The sequence below is a fragment of the Carcharodon carcharias genome, chromosome 21 (assembly GCF_017639515.1).
Source record: "Carcharodon carcharias isolate sCarCar2 chromosome 21, sCarCar2.pri, whole genome shotgun sequence".
NCBI lineage: Eukaryota > Metazoa > Chordata > Chondrichthyes > Lamniformes > Lamnidae > Carcharodon > Carcharodon carcharias.
The window spans coordinates 74,519,003-74,542,019 of NC_054487.1; the positions used below are offsets into that span (position 1 = coordinate 74,519,003).

The following is a 23,017-nucleotide window of genomic DNA, read 5'->3' on the forward strand; positions in this document are numbered from 1 at the left end:
GAAGATGTTTCCAGTTTTGGAAGAGACTGGAACGCTGGGTCATAAATATGTAATAGTCACTAATAAATCCAATGGAGAATTCAGGAGAAGTTCCTTACCCAGAGAGTCATTGGAATGCAGAACTAGCCATCAAAATGAATAGATGAGGTGAGTAGTGTAGATGCATTTCAGGGAAAGCTAGGTTAATGCATAAAGAAAAAAAGAATAGAAAGAGATGTTGATGGGGTTAGATGAGAAAGGATGGGAAGAATTGATATGGAGCGATATCACTGGCATCGATGTGTCGGGCTGAATGGCCTGTTTCTGTGATGTAAATACCAACAGCTGTGTTCAAGCCCATCACACAGGGGCTGCCAATCCAACATGTGGTGCAGGAGAAATGCACAACACATTGCGAATCACAGAATGCAGAAGAGGCCCTTCGGCCCATCGAGCCTGCACCGACATGTGAGAAACATCTGACCTACCTACCTAATCCCATTTACCAGCACTTGGCCCATAACCTTGAATGTTATGATGTGCCAAGCGCTCATCCAGGTACTTTTTAAAGGATGTGAGGCAACCCGCCTCCACCACCCTCTCAGGCAGCGCATTCCAGACCATCACCACCCTCTGGGTAAAAATGTTTTTCCTCACATCCCCCCTAAACCTCCTGCCCCTCACCTTGAACTTGTGTCCCCTCGTGACTGACCCTTCAACTAAGGGGAACAGCTGCTCCCTATCCACCCTGTCCATGCCCCTCATAATCTTGTACACCTCGATCAGGTCGCCCCCTCAGTCTTCTCTGCTTCAACGAAAACAACCCAAGTCTATCCAACCTTTCTTCATAACTTAAATGTTTCATCTCAGGCAACATCCTGGTGAATCTCCTCTGCACCCCCTTCAGTGCAATCACATCCTTCCTATAATGTGGCAACCAGAACTGCGCACAGTACTCCAGCTGTGGCCTCACCAAGGTTCTATACAACTCCAACATGACCTCCCTACTTTTGTAATCTATGCCTCGATTGATAAAGGCAAGTGTCCTATATGCCTTTTTCACCACCCCACTAACATGCCCCTCTGCCTTCAGAGATCTATGGACACACACGCCAAGGTCCCTTTGTTCCTCCGCACCACCTAATGTCATGCCGTTCATTGAATACTTTCTTGTCAAATTACTCCTTCCAAAGTGTATCACCTCACACTTTTCAGGGTTAAATTCCATCTGTCACTTATCTGCCTAATTGACCATCCCGTCTCTATCTTCCTGTAGCCTAAGACACTCAACCTCACTGTTAACCACCCGGCCAATCTTTGTGTCATCTGCAAACTTACTAATCCTACCCCCCACATAGTCATTTATGTCGTTTATATAAATAACAAATAATAGGGGACTGAACACAGATCCCTGTGGTATGCCAATGCACACTGGCTTCTTTCCTAAAGCATCCTTCTGTTATCACCCTCTGCCTCCTACAACTAAGCCAATTTTGAATCCACCTTATCAAATTACCCTGTATCCCATGTGCCTTTGCCTTCTTTAGAAGTCTCCTTTGTGGGACCTTGTCAAAGGCTTTGCTGAAATCCATATAAACTACATCAACTGTACTACCCTCATCTACACACCTGGTCACCTCCTCAAAAATTCAATCTATTTGTTAGGCATGACCTCCCTCTGACAAAGCCATGTTGACTATCCCTGATCAAACCTTGCCTCTCCAAGTGGAAATTAGATTCTCTCCTTTTCTCCAATAGCTTCCCTACCACTGACGTGAGACTCACTGGCCTGTAGTTCCTTGGCTTATCTCTACAACCCTTCTTAAATAGCAGAACCACATTAGCTGTTCTCCAGACCTCTGGCACCTCCCCCGTGGCCAGAGAGGAATTAAAAATATGTAGCATTGCAGGGGATAGAATTACATTGTGGAATTGGATGAGGGGTCAGTTCAGGACTGATAGATAATAGAGAGCAAAGCACCCCCCACAGCGCTTCACAGGAGTATTACCAACAAAATAAGGGAATGTTTGGTGAAGGTGAGAAATTTTATTCAGTGTGATCCAAGGCAGCGTAAAGATAACGTTCAAGATTTGCAAAGCGAAATGATGCAAATTCTGTGAAATTTGGGGTGTTTGCTGTATTCTTGGTAAACTATATTACCATGTAATGGTTGTCTCCATGGACTATTCTCCCACTCCAGTTTTCTGCTCAAGTTATTCTTTTTGCCTGCTGCTAATTCTTCCATCATAACCGTGTACCAAACTGTACAAGCACTTACGCATGTCGCTACTTCTATAAATATCACTGCTACTGCACGAGAATCATGATGTGTAATAGTTTTGAAAGAAACACAGAAAGGATTTGCATTTATATAGCCCTTTCAAGACCTAAGGTTGTTCTTTAAGTGCTTTTCAGCCACTGAAGTACATTTGAAGTTTAGTCAACTCTTGGAATGTAGGAAACATGGCAACCAATTTGTGCACAGGAAGCTCCCACATACAACAAAGAGATAATAACCGGAGGATCTGGGCTGGATTTTCTGGTTGAATGGCGATCTCGACATTGGCCTCAATTCCGAGGCTACTGAAGGCAGACAATTAAGAAGCCACCTCCAGGATTCCCATATAATGTAGGATGACAGGCAGGCCAGGAAAGCAGGAGGGCCTATAGGATTGCCAAAAGGAAAGGTGGGCACTTCTGGGGAAAGTAGGAAAGCACAAGAGTGCATCAGCATGGATGTGGTCTCCGACAGCTGCTGAAAATGTTAGTTTGAAGAGGCCCAGAGCAGCTAGGACCATCGGTGAAGGGGCAATCCCTCTGGTTTTGTCCATGATCGTGGTCTTTTTTCTTGGCAGCGCCTTAACTGGGGCATGGAGCCTCCCTTTTTAGAGAGCTGGTTGGCTCTGCATACACTTGGACATCACTTGGGCGTTAGGAAGATCCTGCCTACATCAGAAAACGCTCCTTAACTGAGGCCTTGCGTGGCAAAATTGGCTGCCTGCCTCACTGGAACGGGCCACTGATTTTCTGCCCCCGTGAAGCTCCCCTGGAGACGGGAATGTGTTAGGGAGCCATCCCATCATGGTTGCCCCCCCCACCCCCACCATTTGCCTGGCATTCACCACGTGGACTGCTGCAGTTCAAGGAGAAGGTCCAGCGCCACTTTCTGAAAGGCAACAAAGACGGTCAATAAACCCTGGGATTGTTAAAATCCCAGTCTAAATCCAAACAATGAACATGCTAAAAAAAAATGATTTGATGGTGTAAGTTGAAGGATCGCCCTGCCAGACGTGCCTCCACCCCAGCCCACCCCATGTGAACACTAGTGCCTCCCGCGCAATAAAACATCCTAAGATGCTTCACAGGAGTGTTATCAAACAAAACTTGACAGGGCCATATAAAGAGATATTAGGTCAGATGATCAAACGCTTGACCAAAAGAGGTAGGTTTTAAAGAAACAGAAATAAAAATAGCTGGAAAAAACTCAGCAGGTCTGACAGCATCTGCGGAGAGGAACACAGTTAACGTTTCGAGTCGGTATGACTCTTCATCTGATGACGGGCTCGAAACGTTAACTGTGTTCCTCCCCGCAGATGCTGTCAGACCTGCTGAGTTTTTCCAGCTATTTTTTATTTTTGTTTTAGATTTCCAGCATCCGCAGTATTTTGCTTTTATCTTAGGTTTTAAGGAATGTCTTAAAGGGGAAGAGAGAGGCTGAGAAGGAAATTCCAGAGTTTAGGGCCTTGACAGCTGAAGACATGGCCACCAATGGTGGAGCAATTAAAACTGATGGGGGTGCTCAAGAGGCCTGAATTAAAAGAGCACTGATATTTTTGAGGGATGTGGGGCTGGAGGAGATTACAGAGATAGGGAAAGGTGAGCCATGAGGGATTTGGAAGCAAGAAAGAGTATTTTAAAATCAAGGTGTTCTTTAACTGGGAGGTCAATCCAGGTCAGTGAGCACAGGGGCGTTGACTGAATAGGGCTTGGTATAAGTTCGGATACAGGCAGCAGAGTTTTGGAATTATGGGATGGTTGCCAGGAACCTCTATTCATTGGCATTTGCTTAGTGTTAATGAGTTCAAATTCTTTCCACAGACACATACGCATGTTGCTGAGATTCTATGAGCTCACAGCCTGCAGATACTTGCTGCTGAAAGCACTAAATCACAGGCTGGCTGGAAACAATTTGTTTTCCCAGAATCACCCCACTTTTAAATTGGATTTAAAACTTGTGCAGTCCTCGGCTGTAAGTCAGGAGAGGGTATAGAGCATGAAAGCACTTCACCATTAACCTTTCATCACATCGCTAAGTGTTTCCATTCTGCCTTTGAAGTGGCTGTGTGGATTAATGGATAAAGTATCTGACTGTGGTGCTGATAGTGAGGTTATCAGAAGATTGCAGGTTCAGGTCCTGCTGTGGTCATTTAGAAGTTTCAGCAATGATCTTATTAAATGGTGGAGAAGGCTCATGGGGCATTATGGCCTGCTCCAGCTCTCATTTCTTATGTTCAGTAAAAAAAATAAGAAATCGGACGCAAAATAAAACTCAGAATCTATTTTTTTTAATGATCCACAGTATATATTTGGTAAATCTCAGTATTAGCATTAATAGAAATAATCATCTGCTGATATCAGGTAATTTGAAAATACCTGCAGCCTGAATCTGCAAAAGAGAATAAATATGCAGAGTTACGGGAACCTCAATGCCACATTACCATGATGCAATTTACATTGACATAGTGCCTTTAACATAGTAAAATGCCCCAAGGTACTTCTCAGGAGTATTAGCAGGCATAATTTGACACTGAGCTATGTAAGGCAATATTAGGACAGGTGATCAAAAGCTTGGTCAAAGTGGTGGGTTTTTAAAAATGTCCTTGGAAAGAAATTCCAGAACTCAGAGCCTCGACTGCTGCAGGCATGGGTGTCAATGGCGAAGTGATTAAAATTAGGGGATGAGTAAGAGGCAAGAAAGGTAGGAACACAGAGTGTTGTAGGGCTGGAGGAGATTACAGGGATAAGGAGGGGTGAGACTTTGAAGGGATTTGAACACAAGTTTGAAAATTTTATAATTGAGGCATTGCAAGGTAGGGAGCCAACATAGGTCAGCAGGCACAGGACTTGGTGCAAGCTAGTATACAGGCAGTTTTGTGTTTTCCATCCTAAACGCTGTAGTTCCTTAGATTGCAAAAGTCACCTGAGTTCTCAGTGTCTTTGAATAACACCTGATGTCACTCTTTTAAATTATAGAATAGGAAAAGAATGAATTACTTTTTTTGTTAAGAATTGAAATCTTCCTTTAGACTATTCAGTTTTTGGAAGAGAGTGATACAATATTTGTACATAGGGAAGGATTGGCAGTTGATTTTGACAGGTCTGTTGCAAATTCCAATGAGGTTGGCAGTTAATGACTTGATGCACTTTTTATGCACACTCATGCCTACTTTTAACAATTCTAAAAGGCACCTTACCCCCCCCAAAGGTGTCCCAAGAACACACCCAAGGGGGACCTTAACTCCCTGAAGGGGGTACTTTGGCTATACAAAGAAATGCACAAAGTTCAGACCTGCTCATACCAGATCTACACTTCGGCTTACAGAGACCTAGGTTACCAAAATCTGATTTGAGTGGAGGCAGCAGATGATTTAAGTAGCCATTTGCCTCAAAGAAAGACCTTCCTTTGGGTTTAGAATAAAGTTCTGTCTATTGTAGAATTCACTATAATGAAACAACTCATTCATAAAAACCCATTTATTATGTTTATATTCCTTCAACTACTTAAGTGTCAAGAGGATGTGTCAAGGGGAACTGTCAAAAGCAACTGTCAAAGGGAGCTGTCCAGCTGGTACAGGATTTAAAAGACTTGCCCTTTAAATTGTTAAAAAAATGTCCAGAATGTTTTTAAAAAATCATTGCTTGCTATTTCACTGTCTGTTGACTAAGCCTGAGGATTTTCATTACTGGGCTAGTGCTGCATGACTGATTTCACAACCATCCATTATCACAGAAAGGTGTCTGCCTTTTCACAGTTTGATTGACAGCTACATGTAGTTATATACTCTTTGAAGTGGGGCTATGAATTCCAATGCTAGTTGTTATAAAGGATTGTGCACTTGAATAAAATGTTTTATTCAAATGTTTTATTTACCACATTTATATTCCTTCAATTTCATAATATATTGTGTAGTTGAGGGAATATAAGCCTAGTAAATGGGTTTTTATGAATGAGTTTTTTCATTATAATGGATTCTGCAATAGACACTTAGGACAGAATTTAGTCCTTGGCTGGCGGGCGGGCCCCACCGGCTCGGCGGTGGGTGGACAGCCGACCCCCTCCACTGAAATGGGGCCCGCCGCCATTTTGAGTGGGCAGGCCAATTAAGGCCCGCCCAGTGGCCTGCCCGACAGGAAGCGCTATGCGCTATGCACTTCCTGTGCGGGGGAGTAGGTGGGGTGGGGTGGAGGGATTCCCCATCTGTCAAAGTGCGCTCTTTCGGCATGCGCATGAAAGAGCACTGCTCCCTGAGACTAAGTGCTGTCTCAGGGAGTTTACTGACAGGTAAGAGAAGTCAAAAAATAGAGAAATATTAAAATGATTAACATGTTCCCCTCATGTGACAATGTCACACGAGATGGGACATGTTAATAAGAAACACATAAAGTTTATTAAATTTTTTAAAAATGGACATGAAACTTCATTCCGCCGGTGGATGAAGTTTTATGAATAATCTGGAGCCCGCTGGGGTTCCTGGCCTGCCCGCCAGCCTTAAGCTTGGATGGGCAGGGTCTTTAATTATCTTAATTAGCCTGTCAATGGCCTCAATTGACCACTGACAAGTCGGCGGGAGGACAGCTGATTTCGCTGTCTGCCCACCTTCCTGAAGATTTAAAGGGACCGGGATGACATCGGGGAGTTCCTCCCAACGTCATCTCGCATCATTTTCCTCTCGGTGAGCGGGCCCTGCCCCCAAATCGCCAAGGGGTAAGTCCTGGCCTTGGAACTTTATTTGACAGAACTATATTGCATTCCATCTCTGCATGGGTCTGAGGCCTACCCATGGTGGAAACTAGATGAGTTGATATGGTAGATGTAAGGGTGGAGGGTGGGGTCTATGGGTTGGCATGAGCTGGCACTAAGATTGCAAAGGGGCTATAAAGGGCCATGGGGGTGGGTACAGAGGCATTGAATGGTATTGAGGGTATGGGACCATGGGGGCTGGGTACAGGGGCACAGACAAGCATGGAGGATATGAGGGGTTATGGGAGGTAGGTACAGGGCCTGAGACGGCATGGGTTGACATGGATGGGGCATGGGAAGTGTCTGGACGGTGAAGAGTGAGGGTTAGAGGGATGTTTTACACTTTGTTCTTTTTTAAATGTGGATGCTGTGCCAGAACCTTAAGGCAGACCTTACACCTAGCCCGCCTCCACACCCAGCATCCTCCTCACTACTCCCAGGGTCGTCTGTCCTGACTTCTAATCCAGCCTGCACCCGGACCCAGAACCTGATGCCTGTTTTTAAAAGTTGGGTTCGCTGAGTCGGGACTTCTCTCGACTCTATGGTCATTGTTTAAACTCCTTTGAACCATGGTCTACTAAAGTTAAATTATGCAACAAAATGATATCCAAGGAAATATCTTCATGGAATTATAGAAATTTATAGCACAGTGCTGGCCCTTTGAAAGAGCAATTGTGCTTAGATCCACACTGCTGCTTTTTGGTGGTAATCCTATGAGTTATTCATAACTGTTTAACTTACTTTTGAAATTATTTAAGGAATGAGTTTCTGCCACTTTTTCAGGTAAATTCAGACCCTGGTAAATCTCTGAGTGAAGAAATTTTCACCTCCGATCTAGATCTTCCACCAATGCTTTTAAGTCTGTGACTTCTAGTTATTGATCCACACACCAGTGGAAATAGTTTTTCTCTCTCTACTCTTATTAAACTTCTCATCATTGGAAAAGCTCTATTAAGTCACTTTTTAAGTTCTCCTCAAGGGAGAAAGAGCCTAACTTTTCCATTCACTCTTCATAACTGAAGTCCCTCACCCCTGGTAACATCCCGATAAACCTCTCTGCACCATTTTGAAAGAGCTTCACATCTTTTAGGAAGTGTGGTGTGCAGAACTGTTCACAATACTTCAGTTGAGGTCGAAAGAGTAAATTATAAAGTTCTAGTATGATTTCTTTGTTCTTATATTCCATTATTCCTCTGTTTATAATCTTTAAGTAAGCCCATATTCATTTTTGCCTAGGGGAAGATGGTGGCTTAGTGGTAATGTCACTGGGCTAGTAATCCAGGGGCCCAGGCTAATTCTCTGGGGACACAGGTTCAAATACCACCATAACAGCTGGTGGAATTTAAATTCAATTAACAAAATCTGGAATTGAAAGCTAGTCTCAGTGATGGTATCCATGAAACGATCATCGATTGTTGTTTAAAGAAAAGGAAATCTACTGTCCTTATCTGGTCTGACCTACATGTGACTCTTAACCATCCTCTGAAATGGCCCTAGCAACCCACTCCATTCAAGGGATAATTAGGCATGGGCAACAAATGCTGGCCTTGCCAGTGATGCCCGCATCCCCATAAAATAATTTTAAAGAATTATCAACTTGCTCTACCACCTTTAAGGGTTTGTGTATACACACAAGGGATCTCTCTGATGGTCTGCATTTTTCAGAATCATGCCCCTTACCGTATACTGTCTTTCTATTTTAGTTCTCCCAAAGTGCACCCCTTCCCAATTTTCTGCATTGCATCAAACTCCCATCTCCCATGCTTCTGTCTATTTCACCATCCTGTCTGTGTAATCCTAAAGCCTATAAGTATTCCCCTCTCCATCTACTACTTTACCTGAGACTTTATAATGTTTCGTCTCTATACCTGAGGCAAGGTCATTTGTCAAAATCAAAATAAGTAATAGACCCAAACCTGACCCTTGGGGAACACTGCAAACCTCCTCCCAATATGAAAAACATGCATCCGCCACCCACCTTTGCTTCCTGTCACTGAGCTAATTTGTATCCAAACTACGACTTTTCCTTTAATTTTGTGGGCTGCCATTTTCTTAGCAGGCCTCCTATGTAGCACTTTATTGAGTGTGGTTCTAATGTCCACATATACAACAGCTACTGCAGTGCTTTAATCAGACTTCCCTGTTTCGTCATCAAAGAACTCAATCAAGTTAGTCAGACATGACATTGTCTTTATCAAATCTATGCTGGGTCTTCTTGATTGACCCATACCTTTCCAAATGAAAATTTATTTTGTCTCTGATAATAGTTTCTAATAACTTGCCCACTGCTGCTAGTGGACTGACTGGCCTGCAATTTATCCCTCTCCCATTTCTTGTATAGCGGTATAATATTAGCGCCTCTCCAGCCCTCTGGAACTCCTCCAGTATCCAAGGAAAGATTGTGACCAACGGCTTTGCTATTTCTACCTTTGCTTCTTTCAAAAGACTAGGATACATTTTACCTGGACCAGGTGACTTACCAACTTTCAGTAATGATAATCTGTTTACTACATCTCTGTCAATTATTATCCTGCCCATAATTTCCCTTTCCTTTTTAGTGTAACCTTGATATCATTCACTTTCAGATGCAAGATACTCATTTAATATTCTATTCATGTCCTCAGCCTCTACATGAAGATTTCCTTTGAGGTCCTTAATCGGCCCAACTTTTTCCCTAGCTAACCGCTTACACTTTATATGTTTATAAAATGTATTGGGCTTCAATTTAATATTGCTTGCTAATCTTTTCTTGTAAGCTCTCTTTTCCTCCTGTATTTTTTTAATATCCTTCCGTGCTTTCCATAATCATCCTGGTTATTAACTGAATCTTGTTCCCGACGTTCATAATAAGCCTCTGATTGCTGTTTTATTTTAACTTTTATTATCCATGGCATCCAGGGTGTTAACTTTGGATGCTCTACCTGTTCTATTCAAAGGAATATGGGACTCTGCAATTGCCTCCTCCAACCTACTTCCTAAATCAATTAAATTAGCTCTTCCCGTGTTTACCTTTGATATCTTCTTGTCTCTTTCCATAATTACTTTAAATCAAATTATGATGTGGTCACTGCTAGCTAGATGATCTCCTCCTGTAGCACACTTTACTTGCACGACCTCATGTGCCCAGAACCAAATCCAAGACTGCCTCCTTCCTTGTTGGACTGGAGACATATTGATCAAGAGAATATTCCTGTCCATATTTCCAAATTTCCTGTCCTTTCCTACCCTCCACGTTGTTCTTTTCTCAGTATAGATTTGGAAAAATTAAAGTCTCCAAATATCACTGCTCTATTTTTGTTATAACCTTTGAATTTGTCAACAAATCTGCTCATCTATCTATCTATCTCACTTTTTGGAAGTATATGAAAAATTTTGAACAATGCAACAGCTCCCTTTCTTTTCCTCCATTTAAGCCAAATATATTCAGTCCTAGCATATCCTTTTTATTTAGAACTGTCACATCATCCTCAATCAATACTGATCCTTTTCTTCTCGATCATTCCTGAATTCTTGGTAACTATGAATATTAAGAACCCATTCCTGGCCTTGATGAGCCAGGTCTCTGATAGTGCAATAACATCATACCCCATGTAGCAACATATGCCTTCAGCCCATCAACAATATTAATTAAACTACGGACATTGACATTAATAATGCCTTTGTTATTTTTGCTAGTTTCCTCAATCTAAAAGATTTAGACTAACCGATGATAGCAGCCTCTGGTCTGCAGTGTTTCTTTTTCACTGTTTTGAAACCTTTAGAAGAAATGTATTTTCTGATCTGTCAAAAAATAAACCCGTGGCTTAGGAAAATAGAACAATGGATTTGAATATTGCTGAAAGACATGTTGCCAAAGCTTTCCATCTTGCACTAATCAGGACAAAAGCAAGAATGCCAAATTTCAAATAATCACAACAATTTATACTATAGGGAAATAGGTTTCTGATTGGTTGGCAAGTCAATTCTGATTAGCCAAGGCGTTGCCAAGGAGAAAGCCACAAGGAACTATAGGCTCTCCAAGCTCTCAGGTAATTCATAAAAGCACAAAACTTGAACATATTCCTTCTCTTTGCAAAGAATAGGTCTGAATGTATGAAGCTTATAGCCAACCTAAATGAGTTGTGTTACAAGCTTGACTGATCATCTTACGTTGGTTTTTAGTATTGTTATCAGTGCACTCAGGATTGTTCAGCAAGTACTGCCCAATCACAGAATCACATCTAACAGTAGCTGTTTTGTTTTGGGTTTTGCAAGCGCAGGCTGGTTGTGTATGATGTGTATTCTGCCTATTATGAACTACAGCAGGACCACTTCTCTGCAAACCAAAGATATATGTTCAAACGTTGCACCTTTTTTGAATTACCTAGGATCTTGGGGAGCCGATAGTACCCCGTTGGTTTCTCCATGGCAATGCCTTGGCCAATCAGAATTGACTTGCCAACCAATCAGCACCTTTTTCCCGTGTAGTACAAATTTTTGTGATTGTTTGAAATTTGGCATTCTTACATTTGTCCTGATAAGTACAAGACAAAAAGCTTTGGCAACATGTCTCTGTTTTCAGCACTATTCAAGTTCTGCACTGCCAAGTAAACAGACTCTCTGACAAAATGGTACAATTTTATTTTGTTTTATTTTACTTTGAAATGTTTTTCACTCCTCTCACTGGCTATTCAAGAGTTGTGTACAGGAGGGAAAAAAAGTTATTGCTAGCCAAAAGCTTAAAGGCTACATTTATCACATTGTAGCTATCACCTAGAAATGTTTGGACATGGACCTAGGGGTAGGCATAAATCTAGAGTGACTACTTAACTACGGAGATAAGGCAGAAGAACTCCTTCTCAAACTACAAAGGATTCGAGTCTGATGCATCCCTTTGCTAACAACGAGAAACCAGTTGGTTGCATTCTGTCCACATTTGATTGCTTTACTGAAATTTTCTGGGAGGCCAGAATTTTCCCTTCGGGGACTAAGTCCTGTGGCAGAGGGTGGTGCAGGAATGGGGATTCTTTCCCGCCACAGAGGCTGGTGGGAATTTGCGGCGAATTGCGCAATGCCGGCCTTGTTGATTATGCAGTTGGAGGTTTCCCGACGTCTTGCGGGGCGAGCTGGATGACCTGCACCCCATCATCATACCCGGGCGCCATACTGAACAGGCACCCGGACATCAACTGACTCACCGTTGAAGAAAGAGGATCCACCCCCTGGAAGGTCCTGAAGAAAGAGAGAGGACCTCCGGGAAGGCCCTGAGGTTAGAAGATGCACATCGTGGATGCTCCACTCACCCAATGCTGCATGGGGTGTTCCAGGGCCCGGTCGCTGGAGGCCTCCATCTTCTCTTCCAACCTTCGCGAGCTGCCGTAGGACATTTTGCAGATAAGCCTGACATTCGCATGCCATGTCGGTCAGGGCGTGTTCTGGACCGGTGTGGAAACCCATGAGTGGGACGGATGATTGGGCACTGTGGGTGGGGGGAGGCGATTCCGGCCGGGCCTTCATCGCCATCCCATTAATGGGACGCAAAACGGTTTCTGTCTGAAATGGCAACTGCCATGACGCATGTTCCCACCCTCATTTTACGCTGGCTGGAAAACGACTTTTCTGCTCCCACCGCATTGTTCCCTGCACCCCCGACACTCGCCATTAAACCCACTGCAGAGGGAAGGGAAAATCCCACCGCAGAAGTGAAAGATTATAGTCTCAGTAATCCTGGAAGCTGGACGTGATGTACCTATGGAACACAACTGGTGTTCATTGCTTGCTGCCAGGATCGATCACTAACACCTGGATCTGTGACACGCTGGGGTAATTACTTATTTTCTCTGCTCTTATGCCAGATGAAAGGAATGATCAACAAATAAGAACTTCACTATAATTTATTTTTTAACAACATTTCAACCCAGGTTCTCAATTTTATCCTGGATGGTTATAGCGTTAAAGGTTGCCCAGTTGTGACAACTAATGAAGGGATGGGTCCATTTTTGTGTGGTCTGTTCTTGTGCAGCCATTGTAATCTTATTGACCGCATTTATCAGAATTGGGCCACCAAATGATCCACATCCGCTCCTTTGAAATCCCTGTCACCTAGCACCTCCTGTCATCATATCCCAGCTGAGTGGGCAGTCTAGCTTGCTAGGCCATGAGGTAATCAACAGTTCACATGAAGTTACAGATGGCAAGAGTGAGGTTGAGGTGGTTTGTATGCACAAAATACACATTATATATATATGTATTACATATATAATTATATATATATGTGTATTAAGTATATGTGTGTATGATGTGTGTGCATATGTGTGTGTATAAATAATATATAATTGCAGAATGATGTAGAATAGAAGGAGGCTTTTTGGGCCATTGTACCTGTGTCAGCTCTTTGAGCTTTTAATTAATCCCGATTCCCCAACCCTATCCTGATGGCTTGATTGGGTTTGTTTTTGTGTGGGATCTAAACAGTTGTGTTGGCTCCATGCCATTAGGACAGTGATTTCACTGGGAGAGTTATAATATCCCACATGAATATTATCAAAGTTGGCATAAGGAACCCGAAAATATCAGAAAATAATCTGCACTTGATTACAGTTAATTGTAAAATCCTGCATTTCTAAGACAATATGAACCATTGCAATTGTCTTATGAATGACGACCTCTTAAAGGACTGCCAACTTCCATTGCAAAAAGAAGTATTTGGGAGTTTTATTTGTTCGCAAGCCCACATAATCTTAATACACATTCATGTACCAAAGGTGTTACTTCAATGTAGTGAGAAAAATTATGTATAAGTCTCCTGGCTACTTCTCCATGAAGAAAAATTGACCAATATTCTCTCTCCTTCATAGTCCCGCACCTTCAAATATTTATCCAGCTTTCTCTTAAAAGATTTAATAATTTTTGCCTCAACCGTGCCCTGTGCATTTTAAACCTCTCGTAACCTGGCACTGTTCCATCATTTTTTTTATTATTTCTATTTTTTATTTATAAATATTATGTGGTTGTTACATTGCACCTACAGGCTTCAGTCCAAGAACTACTTGAAGCCAACTCTCTATCACTCTCTGGCCAGACAATGGGAGCTGCTCCAACCACTGATCTCCAAATACAGGTTCTATTTTACTCTTAGCTAAGAGCTGACCGGGTGGTTGTCCTTTGACCAATACTAAAGAGGCTAAAAATGAAATTTGAGAAGTGTCATTGTTCACTTTTGAGCCATTGAAAGTGGATTTTGTGCTGGTTACAATTATGTCTACACAATTGTACAATAAATTATCACACAGGCAAGGTCGCAAATAGCACAAAGTGTAATTTTATTCAACTGACAGCAAAGAACCTCTCTGCCCCTGTGAGGTCAGGATTCTTTCATGGCGGCTGCTGTAACACAGGATAGGGGTGATTTTTCCCAATCAACTTGTCAAAGTAGCAGGAACAAGAGTACGCCCGACCTTGTGCCTGCCACTTTAATGGCTCAAAGGTTGTACACAATTTCCTGTGGTCAGCTTAGCTAATTTATGAGGCTGTGCTCGCAGCCGGTATTAGGCCTGGCAATGAGCTTGTTGGGTCCAGATGGAGAAGTCCATTCTTATCATGTGGGAAAACTAAATGGCTTAACACCAAGTGGCTGCGCATTTGAAGCGTAAATTGGATAAGCTTTAAGACGTCAGTCATACTGCCGGTTTTAGCACAAATCTTTCCAACATCTACATCGGGGAAAGCATTGTGACCGACGAGTGCGGAAAGAAAGAACTTGCATTTATATAGCGCCTTACATGACCTCAACACATCCCAAAGTTCTTTGCTGCCAATGAAGTACTTTTGGAAGTGTAGTCACTGTTGTACTGCAGGAAATGTGGCTACCAATTTGCGCACAGCAAGCTTCCATTTTCTTAAAATGAAGTTTGTTAATGCACCGCGATATTATTTAGTGATGTTTTGCTATGCTCTAGCTAAGGTATGAGTAACCAAAGTGAAGTATAAACAACACAAAAACAGAAACAGAAATACCTGGAAAAACTCAGCAGGTCTGGCAGCATCGGTGGAGGAGAGCACAGTTGACGTTTCGAGTCCTTATGATTGTTGAAGGGTCATGAGGACTCGAAATGTCAACTGTGCTCTCCTCCACCGATGCTGCCAGACCTGCTGAGTTTTTCCAGGTATTTCTGTTTTTGTTTTGGATTTCCAGCATCCGCAGTGTTTTGCTTTTATCTGAAGTACAAACAATCCTAATATCCCTGTTTCACCTCGAATTCTGATCCATTGCCAGGATATTGAGTCAAATCTGACCTATTATCTGCGACTCAACCTGTGTTGAGTATTCAGTTTAGTGCACTGGCATCAATTCTACTTCGGTTTGAAAATTTAGCACTGAAATTGAACCTGAAAGCCAGGAAAATGTGATCCACTTTCAGGACAAGTAGAAAACATTGGACTGGATTTAGCAGGGGTGGGGCAGAGAGGGGATACCGTTTGCCCTCCCCAGGAAAGAGATGAAAGGCTGCCCTGCAGTGATAACATGCTGCGGCTGGCTTTAGCAAGCTGCGGGTCGGAATTCCACACCTTACTGTGTGGAAGGAAGTCCCGCCCTTGAGAGCTGCCAGCTAATCTGATTGGCCAGCAGCTCTTGTAATCCCAGCAGTGCCAGAATTCAGTAGTGGATGCTGCTGTGCAGGCAGTCCCACAAAGCAGTGTCATGGATGCCAGAAACAAGTAGGTTCTGGGATTTTTGGGTGGGGAGGGATCAGGCACCCTGGAGAAGAGGGGTGTGGGGGGTCTGGGGGGTCCAGTTTTGGGGGCATATAGGGGATGGTATGATCTTGGGTGGGTGATGCACACAGGGCATGAACCCCCTCTCACCCCCCCCCCAAAAAAAAAAATACTCCTTACCACCTTTTCACTAACTTGTGTGAGAAAATGACCTTACTACTCTCGCTCGCCTTCCACTGCCCAGCATATTATGGCAGTCAAGGCGAATTGAGGGTCTTAATCAGACACTTACAGATCTTAATAGATCTAAGAATAGGCAGGCTATTGGGTGCCTTACCTACCCCATATGTTCTGGGGACTGGGTTGGGAATGGGCATGAAGGCAGTGGGTTAGCCACCCGACATATTTTACCTGCCCCCCGCCCACGCTGAAAACATGCCTGCCGGGGCGCGGGGGGTGGGGGGTCTAAAATCCAGCCCATCATTGCGAAGAAGAAAGACATTTGTAAATCAGGATTACACTGGGATCAGGAATTCCCTAACAGCTCATTTACAAATCTTTGTACTCCAACCTTGTTCAGTTGACTGTTAAAAATGGTAAATGTCAAGGATTAAATTTATTTGGATTAAATTCTGTCAGATTGCCGCTCACCCCTGGAATCAGAAATGTAATGATTTGCAAATTAGAAGGAGGCTACTTGGCCCATTATGCCTGTGTCTGCCACAGCAATCCAAAACTAATTCCACTGCTCTCCTCTCTCCTTCATAGTCCCACATCTGCTTCAAATATTTATCTAGTTTTCTCTTGAAGGATGTAATAATTTCTGCCTCAACTGTGCCCTGTGCATTTTATGCAGTAGCACCCTGAAAATAGTGTGGACAAACTCGCCACCCCATTGCTGTGGTCATCTATATTCTGCTGAGGTCTTCCAAATAGGCGGCTGAGATGGTCACTCGAGGACGGCAAGAAGATAATTGGATTATATTGGAGTTATATAGATGGGTCTTTTTCTGGATGGCAAGCTGTAACTAGTGGGGTGCCATAGGTTCAGTCCTTGGGCCCTAACTATTTACAATCTATATTAATGACTTGGATTCAGGGATAGAAGGTACTATAGCTAAATTTGCAGATGACACCAAAATAGGTGGGAAAGTAAGTTGCAATGAAGAAATAAGAAATTTACAAATGGAAATGGACAGGTTAAGTGAATGGGCCAAAATTTGGTAGATGGAGTTTAACGTGGGTAAGTCTGAGTCTATTCATTCTTGTCGGAAGAATAAAAAGGCAACTTATTATTTAAATGGAGAGAAACTTCAGAATGCTTCAGTGCAGAGGGATCTGGGTGTCCTCGTGCATGATTTGCTGAAAGCTAGTATGCAGGTACAGCAGGTAATAAGGAAGGCAAATGTAATTTTGGCATTTATTGCTAAAGGAATAGAGTATAAAAATAGGGAAGTACAAGGCATTGGTGAGTCCGCACCTGGAGTACAGTGCACAGTTTTGGCCCCCTTACTTGAGGAAGGATGTGGTTGCATTGGAGACGGTTCAGAGGAGGTTCACTAGATTGATTCCAGAGATGTGGGGCTCGTCTTATGTGGAGAGATTGAGCAGTTTAGGCCTATACTCACTCGAGTTTAGAAGGATGAGAGGAGATCTAATTGAGGTATATAAGATGCTAAGGGGGATATACAAAGTAGACGTGGAGCGGGTGTTTCCCCTTGTGGGGCACTCTAGAATGAGAGGTCATAGTTTTAGGCTAAGGGGTGGTAGATTTAAATCAGAGATGAGGAGGAAATACTATTCTCAAAGGGTCTTGAATCTGTGGATTTCACTTCCTCAGAGTGCAGTGGATGCCGGGACGCTGAATAAATTTAAGGAGGAGATAGGCAGATTTTTACTTAGTAATTGGTTGAAAGGTTATGGGGAGAGGGCAGGAAATTGGAGTTGAGGCCGAAATGAGATCAGCCATGATTGTAATGAATGGCGGGGCAGGCTTGAGGGGTCGAATTGCCTACTCCTGCTCCTAGTTCTTATGTTCTTATTTCTAAATGGAGGCAGCTTGTGACATAACTCGGTTCCAAATGCCATTTTAGGGCTGAGGTGTATGGAGATGGTGCTATGTACCCTGTGTATTAACATCCTGATGGTTACGAGACCCAGTCCTCCTATTGGAGCAGGATTATCAGTCTGCCTCCTGGCACATTCTGTCAGCCAACTGCATGATGTCCACTCCACTGTCTCTTCATGGATAGAAATAATAGCCTCGTCACAAGGTTTTCAGTTAAAGTATCGATCCAGAGTCTTGGGCACATGAGCTATTTTCACATGCAGCGCTGAGGGAACATTGCACTGTTGGAGATACCATCTTTCAGATGAAATTTTAAACTGAGATCATGCCTGCCTTTTCAACTGCCTGTAAAAGATCCCATGGTACTGTGTGAAGAAGTGCGGAAGAGTATTTCTTGGTGTCCTGGCCAGTGCTTCAGTCAACAGCAGGAAGATAGATCACCTGCGTTTCTTTTATTAAATTATGGAATGTAGTTGTCAGAGGCAATGTCAGCATTTGTTGCCCATCGCTGATTGTTTTTGATGGCGGTGAACTGCCTTCTTGAACCGGTCCATGTGGTGAAGGTACCCAGTACAGTGCTGTTAAGGAGAGAGTTTCAGGATTTTGGCTCAACAACATTGAAAGAACAGCAATACATTTCCAAATTGGGGCAGTGTTCTAATTGTGTCTGCTGCCCATGTTCTTTTCGAGGTGGTAGAGGTCATGGGCAGGATTTTTAGCTCGGTGGGTGAGCGTGCTAACCCGATCGAGCGTGAAATGATGCGCGTTCCCAATGGCCGAGCGTGCCGATATCAATGCGCACTCTCACGACAGTTCGGCTGGCGAGCGTACACCGGAGCTGGCAGCGCGCCTGCTGACAATTAAAAGGCCGGTTAAGGCCATTAAGCTATCAACTGTTCATAATTTTTCACGGCTCCGTGCCGCAGGGAGGTTATCCAGTGCTCTTCCGCGCGCATGGGTGAAGTGCGCAATAGGCCTGCTCGCCCTCCTCCCCCTGCCAGCACAGGCAGTGCATAGCGCTGCCGCTCACGTATCACGCTGGGCCGGCCTTAATTGGCCCACCCGTGTAAAATCGCAGCGCGCTGTGGATCGGGGAAGCAGTCGGCTTCCAGACCTCCTCCGCACCACCACCCCACCCCGCCGATCCTGCACGCCAAGGGCAAAATTCTGCCCCATGTGTTTAGAAGGTGTTGTAAAAGGATCCTTGGTGAGTTAAAAATAAAAAATGCTGGAAAAGCTCAGCAGGTCTGGTAGCACCTGTGGAGAGAGAAACAGGGTTAACCTTTTGAGTCCACATGACTCTTCTTCAGAGCTCTGAAGAAGTCATACAGACTCAAAACTTTAACTCTGTTTCTCTCTCCATAGGTGTTGCCAGACCTGCTAAGTATTTCCAGCATTTTTTGCTTTTATTTCAGATTTCCAGCATCTGCAGTATTTTATTTTTATCCTTGGTGAGTTGTTGCACTGTATCTTGTAGATGGTGCACATTGCTGCCAAGGTGCAGTAGTGGTGAGGAAGTGAATTTTTAAGGGAGTGGATGAGGTGTCTATCAAGTGGACATCTAAGTCCTGGACGGTGATGAGCTCCTTGAGTGTTGGAGCATTGAAAGTAAGACACTACCCTGTTCATCATTACATTGCTGTTAATTGGATCTTTCTGTGCATAAACTGCATCCATATTTCCTAAAGTATCAAGTGATACACTTGAAAAGTACTCAGTTTGGGCTTTGATACTTCCTGAGGTTGTGAAAAGCTCTATATTAAAGTTTTTGCATTTGATCGGATAAGCATTTATACGGAGTCAACTCTGGTGATTGGCAAAGCTCTAACTCAAAAAGACAATTTTTAAAACACAATTTTTTCCACTAACAGGAGGGAGCAAGAGATCTCACTGTTTCATTGGTCTGGACGAAACATTCACCGATTGGATACTAGAGGTTATGTAGAATTATAAATTACATCAAATTACGAAGAATATACAGCAAGGAAGCAGGCCAAACAGTGCAACTGATCTTTGCCAGCAATTATGCCCAACACAAACCTCCCCCCCCTCTTTTTATCTAACCCTATCAACACTGCATTCGAATCATTTCCCACTCGCGTGTTTATCTAGCTTCCCCTTAAATGCATTTGTGCTGTTCGTCTCAAACTGTCCACGTGGTAGTGAGTTCCACATCTAACCTCTCTCAGGGAGAAGAGTTTTCGAACAAACGTGTGATGCCTCAATCTGACCTAATTGGATGGAAAAATGTCTGGGACACTTTAAGTTCCGAGTTAGCCTCTGGGCAATTTGAGGCATTGTGCCTGAAATCTAACTGCTGAAGCCTGACATGTGGCCACTTGTTGCAAGATCAGATGAAAATTAGATGATACAGCTTTGTGATGGTGTAAGCAAGACCACAAATCCTAATGGCCTGCATCTCACAAGTTTCACAAATAACCGGACTGTGTTCCTTGCATCCGGGTTGATATATTCAAAGTTCAGAGTGTTTAGTAGGTGTGTGTCATGCAGGCAGGGCACATTTTTAAAAACTGGTGACTGAACACTGTCCTTTATTTAAAAGGGCATTGCCAGCCAATTCAGTGTCATTTAGTCCTTTAACTGTTAGCTTGGAATTGATCTTAAGGCATTTGTAATGAGGCCGATAGTGTTGTGGTAATATTACTGGGCTAGTTATCAAGTGTATGAGCTGAATAATCCACACAAAGTGAGTTCAAATCCCACCATGGGCAGAGCGAAACTTCATCTAAAAAAAAATCTGGAAATAAAACCTGTTACCATAAAAGTGACCATGAAGCTGTCATAAAATCCCAACTGGTTCCATAATTCCCTTTAGGCTGTCCGTAACCTGTCGGCAAAATGATTACCCTTTAAAGGGGCCTAGCAAGCCTCTCAGTTGTATTAAACTATTACCCAGTGGTCCAAGAAGGCTCACTACTACCTTTTCATGGTCAGCAAAAGCTGGCCTCATCAGCAGTGCCCACATCACAAGAAGGAATTCTTAAAAATGCAATCGTCAGCGTAATGACTTCATCATTCACCAACCATACTGCTACATTTTACTAGGCGTGGCATCAGGCAGGACATCACCTGGTAAAATGCAACAGTATGATGCATAAGCCCCCCCCCCACTCTTCCCTAGGATTGTCATACACTGTACCATACTCCAACTATTCCCCTGTATCGAAGAAACAGACCAGGAACTTGGGAAGACTTTAAATGGGACGGCTTTATTTTTTTCCCTGCTTTAAATTCAATTAAGGGAAGAAGAATCCAAAATAGAGAACCTGAGGGAAAGCTATTTTCAGCCTAGATTCTGGCAATTGATGAATGGTCGTAGTCTAGTCATCAAAAAGATGTTTTCTTTTGTATTTCCACAAATCAGCTAAAATAACACTTTTATGTTCATTAGTATTTGAATTGCCTCAGCATAAGTCATTATCTTCGAACGTAGTGACAGTACTGAACACTCCTGAGACAGTGATGGTATGCAGGTCACCATACTGCTAGATTTCAATTTTAAATAATGCAACTTGACTTTCATTCATAGCATGAGAGAGGGGAGTGCAATCTCATTCCTTCCTGAACAGCCATTGAGTGTGCAGCATTGTGTACCGCTGCGGCCCTGATACAGGGAAGTCCCTGCTACTGTGATGATGCACCAAAACAGCTTGCAGTCCTATTGCCCACAAAGTAAAATGCACACTCGAGTTGGATTTTCCTCCTCACTGGCATGAAAGCTCTTAAACTCACCAGGGTTATGGCCATCCAATTTTCCTCCATACTTCTTTGAGTAAGGGCATCCAGCAATGTGAAGCATGGGCCTGTAAATAGAGCTGAGATACGGATCAGCCAAAACGGCTCGACAGGTTGAATGGCCTATTCCTATTCCTATGTACTGTAGCTCCCAGGTGGGTGGCCTGGACATCCCAGTCAGCATTTTTCTTAGGGATTAAAATGGACCCTGCAGTAACACCTTTCTGTTCTTCCTGTTCAGCAGAACAAACGACAGCAACAACAACTTATATTTACATAGCACCTTTAAGATAATAAAGCACCCTAATGCGGCACTTCACAAAAGCATTACAAAGCAAACTTAGGCAGCAAACCACATAACGCGATATTAAGGCAGAAAGTGCCAAGTGATAGATTTTAAGGCGTATCTGAAAGGAAGAAAGAGAAGTAGAGAATTGGAGAGGTTGAGGGAGAGAATTTCAGAGTTTGGGGTCCTAGGCAGCTGAAGGTATAACTATCAATGGTGGGGCAATGAAATCTGGAATGCTTAAGAACATAAGAAATAGGAGCAGGAGTAGGCCATTCGGCCCCTCAAGCCTGCCCCGCCATTCAATAAGATCATGGCTGATCTGCCCCAGGCCTCAACCCCTCTTTCGTGCCAGCTCCTCATAGCCCTCAACTCCCCGGTATATTAAAAATCTATCTACCTCCTCCTTAAATACTTACAGTGACTTTGCCTCCACAACTCTTTTGAGGTAGAGAATTCCAGACATTCACTGCCCTCTGAGAGAAGAAATTCCTCCACATTTCAGTTTTAAATGAGTGCCCCTTATTCTGTAACTATGTCCCCTAGTTTGAGAATCCCCCACTAGTGGAAACATCTTCTCAACATCTACCCTGTCAAGCCCCCTCAGAATCTTGTACGTTTCAATAAGATCACCCCTCATTCTTCTAAACTCCAATGAAAATGGAGGCTAGAATTAGACGAGTGCAGGTATCTCAGAGGGTTGTGGGACTGGTGGAGATTACTGTACAGATATAGGGAGAGGTGAGGCCATGGACAGACTTGAAAACAAAGATGAGAATTTCAAAATCAAGACGTTGTTTGACTGGAAGCCTATGTGGGTCAGCGAGCTCCAGGATGAGAGGAGAATGGTAGTTGGTGCAAGTTAAGACACGAGCAGCAGCGCTTTGGGTGACCTCGAGTTTACACAGAGTAAGAATGTGGGAGAACAACTAGGACTGCCTTGGAATAGTTGAGACTAGAGGTAACAGGGGCATGAATGATGGTTTCAGCAGCAGATGAGCTGAGGCAGCAGCAAAGTTGGGTGATGTCCAGAAGTGGAAATAGGGGATCTTAGTGATGGCATGGATATGTGGTCAGACGCTCATCTTGGGGTCAAATATGACAGCATTGTACTTACCACCCTGTTCCGATTGACGTTGAGATATGTGGCACTTTGGGGGTGGCTTTGAAATGGTTGGCATAGACATCTGCTGGAAACAGGTGGGAGCCACA

The 23,017-nt window shown here is 43.4% G+C and overlaps 1 protein-coding gene across 2 annotated transcripts in view; it reads left to right on the forward strand.

The window, feature by feature from the left end:
- Positions 1-23,017, forward strand: part of zgc:165507 (uncharacterized protein LOC561188 homolog) — a 150,746-nt gene that overhangs the window by 103,633 nt on the left and 24,096 nt on the right. The gene's annotated exons all lie outside the window — the stretch shown is intronic.